We start from the raw sequence: 5,319 nt of genomic DNA on the forward strand, positions 1-5,319 counted from the left end.
GCCGCGCCCACGCCCGTCGTCGCCGCCGCCCGCGCCCTCACCGTCGCTGACTGTAATGATGTTTTAAATATATTTTTAGATATATGTATTTTTTTATGCATGTTCATATATGTATGTATGTATTTTTTACATGTTTTTTGTATGTATGTATGTATGTATTTTTTTCAACTGTAATGATGTTTTAAAAATACATATATGCAAAAGTTAGATTTTTAGAAAGGAATTTGAATAGGTTTTCAGCAAGGAATTTGAATCTGGTTCAAATTTCATTTGAATGAAATTTGAAATTTTGAACTATGGATCAGAAGGTTGTTGGTGAAATGGAGTGTGGGTACTGTCATGAAGTTGGAGTAATTTTTGTGGTTGTAAAAGAGTTAGGATAAGTTTCATATATGCAAAAGTTACATTTTTAGAAAAGTTTTTTGTATCTAGCTAGGAAAGGAAGAAGAAGAAAAAGAAGGAGAGGAAAAACGAAAATAAGAAGAGGAAGAAAGGAGAAGAAGAGGAGAGGAAGAAGAGGAGAAATAAATAAGAAGAGGAAAAAGAAGAAAAAGAAGAGGAGAAGAAGAAAGGAATAGAGGAGAAGAAGAATATAAATAGATATATCTATTTTTTCTTCTTCTCCTCTATTCCTTTCTTCTTCTCCTCTTCTTTTTCTTCTTTTTTTCTTCGATCTTCTCCTCTATTCCTTTCTTCTTCTCCTCTTTTTATTTCTTCTTCGTCTTCTTATTTTTTATCGGGTATGTCGTTGTCGATATACCCCCTCCCCGATAACATTATTTTCCCATGTATGTATGTCGTCGTTGTCGATATATATAACTCCCTCCTAGATAACTTCGACATGATGGACGGTCGATATTTATACCCCCTCTCGACTGTGATAACTTATACCACAGGAGCACCCCCCGGCCCTCTCGCTCGACCAAAACTCTCGAGGAAACCCAAACCCTAGAAAAAACCGATGTCGGTCTCCTACCCCCTCCCGCCGCGCCCCTACCCTTGAAGCGTTGTCGGGGCCACCCCAAACCCGGAATAAGCTAGGTCTACGTTTGCACTAATATATCCACCTGCTGTCATGTTTGTGTAATAATTGCCATGTTGTAATATTTGCAGAAACAATGGAGCACGGACGAGACGAGCAAGCAGAAGAGGTGTTGGGGGACATAATCTTAGCCAGAGGTGATATCTTGTCATATCTTAACGACAATGATGGTCTGGAAGAACAGGGTAAGGAAGCAGGCTACGGTGATCAAAGAGTGGAGGAGGAAAGACATGATTATGATGGCTCCGGTGACCCAATGCTGGTGCAAGAAGGAGCTCGTGGTGACGGCTCCGGTGACCGAACAGAGTCCGGCCAGGTAAATATATTAGTTAAGCCTATGCTGACTAGCTAATTGATGCATTCATTGTTTTGGTATGTACACATATTAATTAACTCTCGTCTTTCTTCTTTTTTCTAGCCCTCCGGATCGAGCACAACTTCGGTAAAGAGACGAGGCCCGAAGAGAAAGTTGCGCTCGGATGAAAGGTTTGAGATCACAGCAATCGCGCGCGATGGCCAACCGATTGAACCCATCCGGACAAAGGATGCATTTGCTGCTCAGTGCGGGGTTCTTGTTAGGGACAAGATCCCGATCAGCATCCACCAATGCTATAAGCCTAAGAAGGAAGACCCTGAGGTGTCTTATGTCAATGATATGCAGAAAGATGATCTTTGGACTGAGCTGAAGGCAAATTTCACCCTACCGCCAGAGGAGGATCCGGAGAAGCCAGTTAAAGAGCAATTAATCAAGTCTCATGCTCTTAAGAAGATGGCAGACCTATTCAGGAGGTGGAAGAATGAGGTGAAAACGTTTGTCGACAAAGAAGAGACACCAGAATTCATCGGCCGGTATGAGAAGATCAGAGATCACTGGCCCGCATTTGTGGCCCACAAGATATCGGAAAAGAGTAAGAAGATGTCAGCGACAAACAAGAAGAATGCTGCGAAGAAGAAGCTTCACCATCGCACGGGGTCAGGTGGCTACCTCAAAGCCCGGCCTAAGTGGGCCAAGGCTGAGAATGATCTGCTTGACAAAGGGATCGAACCACAGACAATGAACTGGCCAGACCGTCGCCGGACTTGGTTCTTCAGGGCTGGCGGAAAATTGGACCCTGTATCAGGGAGGTGCGTTTGGACGGACGAGCTTTTGAGAATACCAGTCAAGAGGCTCCAGCAGTATATCGATGCAGCGCAGGAAGGGACGTTCATTCCAGACAGAGAGAACGACGAGCTCACAATGGCCCTCGGGAATCCTGAGCACCCTGGACGGACACGAGGCACGCCAGGCTCCGTTCCGTGGAAGGCTGGTTTTCCGGACGCAGGCGGTTACAAAAGCCAGGAGAGGAGGAAAAAAGTGGAGCAGACCCAAATTCAGAAGATGCACGAAAGGGTTCAAGCGCTAGAGGAACGAGACGGCAATCGACATGCCGAAACTACCCCCGAAGCCACCCCGCCATCTCAGCGGAGAAGCAGCATGGCTTCCACCGAGCTGCTTCAGCCGTAGCATGTCTTGATGGCTCCTGCTAGCTACCCCGTGGATGCTATCACGGAGTCTCAACATTGCCACCTTATGACGCAATGGCAGAACTTCAAAGTCAAGGAGGCTGTTGGCTCTGTTTTACCTCCTGAACCCGGCGCAACCCACCACTGTCGGCCGATTCCAGAAGGATATGCTAGGGTGATGGTGGATGAAATAACGGAGGGATTTGAGGACCTCCAGCTTGACCACCCTACCGGTGAAGGGGAGAATCGGCTGGGTTCTGCTCTGAAGACTCCATGCCTATGGCGGAAGGAGCTCATCAACCTTCAGAACTGGACGCCTCCGGCGAGTAAGGGCACTCTGCCTCCTCCTCCGCCTCCTCCTCCGACGAGTGATCAGGGCACTCAGCCTCCTTCTCCGGCGCGTGGCGGCACTCCGCCTCCTCCTCTGGCGAGTGATCAGGGCACTCAATCTCCTTCTCTGGCGCGTGGCGGCACTCCGCCTCCTTCTCCGCCTGCGCCGGCGCGCGAGAGCAGCCAGCCTCCCCCTTCTCCGCCTCGTCAACAAGGGCGGAAGAGACCCGCCGCCGCTCCGGCTGCTCCGGCGCGTCGTAGTCCTTCTCCTCCGCCTCGTAAGCAAGGAAAGAAGACAGCCGCAGCCGCTCCGTCTGCTCTGCCGGTGTCTAGAAGTACAGCCAGAGGTGGGAGGCAATACAGATTCAGTCCTTCTCTGAAGACTCCAGAGAAGTTACCATACGAGAGGACCGAGGAGGAAACCACGAAGATCGTGCGAGCCGAAGTGACGAACTTCTTTGAAGGGGTGAAAGCAAATAAACATCCACCTCCGGAGGAGAAGGTAGATCCGGTGAAAGCGAAGCGCACTCTGGCTGCCCTGACAAAACCACCAAAGTCTCCGCCGAAAGGCAACTATGAGCGCATTCTTGCAAAGACATTTGCCGAAGCGGAGCGGTCAGGAAGTACTGTCAGTGATGAAAGGTTAAAAGAACGATGAGCTGGGAAAAAATTGCCCAGCTCGGCGAACAAGCGAACCAATCGTGCCCCCCGCTCAAGGTGTCTAGCGAAATCGTCGCTAATGATCCGAGGATGGTGCCCGGTTATAGCAATCTTGGAGATTACCTGCCCGACGATGTACATTATGATATCTTGGAGGTGGACGAACACAAATACCATTACGGGAAGCCTCTCGTCAAAGATGAAAGATCTCTAACAACGATGATGCGAAGATTACATGATTGGTACATGAAAACCTGCAGAGAGTCTGGGGGGAGGAATACTTTGACGCTGAGAGTTAAAGCAGAGCATGACCTCGTTGGAATTGAACTGTTGAATGTTCCATTTGAGGAGTTCTTCCACTTTTTCAATCAAAAGGCCCTCGATCAATCAACGATCACTTGCTACTGTCTATAAGTAGTACTACTTCTGTCATTAAGTCTCTCTATATAGGTCAGCTCTTTCATTGCATGTATTTATAATTATCCTCACTATATTATGCAGATTGAAGATCGCCGAATTGAAGAAAAGACAAATCGGTGATATTGGGTTCATTAACACAAATCTCATAGATGCAACTGAGGTTAAATATCATGCCAAAAATACCGAGGCCAACTAGCTACGATCGTTGGTAATAAATGAAAACAAAGATATAATACTCTTTCCTTACAACTTCAAGTGAGTGTTACTGTCTTGTGCATATTCGGTTTCCCTTATTAGTCCAGGTTATAGTAATGTAATTGATGACTTATGCATGCGTGCGCAGCTTCCACTATATTCTCCTAGAGATTAAGCTTGAGCAGGGAGTAGTAACCGTCTTAGACTCGAGACGAAAAGATCCCCAGGACTATGCGGACATGACTCAAATGCTCGAGAAGTAAGTTAAATCGATCATTATCCACCATATCAGCAACTTTGTTCATTTCCTGATATCAAGTAATTGTTTTCTTTGTCTGGCAGGGTTTGGAGAAAATTCACCAAAAAAGCTCCGGGACTGCCGAAGAAGCTGCAATTTAAACACCCGAAAGTAAGTACTATAGTAGCATGTTCCGCGCATCTCCTAGTGATTCAAGTGCTAGTTTCATCAATACCATTTAGCATGCTTGCTTATCAGTTTGATTGAACTCTATTTCTTGTAAAGTGGTTGTGGCAGGAACCCGGGAATAATTACTGTGGAAACTACGTTTGCGAGTCCATCCGCTACACGACCTGTGAGCGGGGCTACTCTGACGAACAATATGAAGTGCGTAAGCAATAATATTCACAATTTTATTTTATTACCATCATTTGTGTTGAGTTTCATTTATTCATATATATATGTATTGACCCCCTTCTTCAAATTAGATCTTTCGGATGCGAGATGAACTCCTAGCACCAGATCGTATGCGAGCAATTCAAGAGGAATTGGCGGCATTCTTCCTTGACCACGCTAAAAACGGAGAATACTATGTGGACCCTGTGTTCTTACAATTTAATTAGGAGATTATATTGTAAGAGATAATTATTGTATATATGTAGCCGGTAGTGTTGGATAGATATACGAGAACTTGTTGTTCGACCAATCTCTCGGAGAAGGAGAGGTGGTCGATATCACTTCTCTCTGTATGCATATGTTCATGACGATCTTCTGTTTCCTTCATTTGATTACTAGCTAGCGTGTCTAGTCCTCTCCATACGTATATAGTACGTAGCGTCGACCAAGCACGGAGATAAGAGAGGACACTTCTCTCTATTAATTAGCTAGCTAACACAATATATGAAACACCTAAATTAACCCCCCAAAACCC

The sequence above is a fragment of the Triticum aestivum genome, chromosome 3D, assembly GCF_018294505.1.
Source record: "Triticum aestivum cultivar Chinese Spring chromosome 3D, IWGSC CS RefSeq v2.1, whole genome shotgun sequence".
NCBI classification, from domain to species: Eukaryota; Viridiplantae; Streptophyta; class Magnoliopsida; order Poales; family Poaceae; genus Triticum; species Triticum aestivum.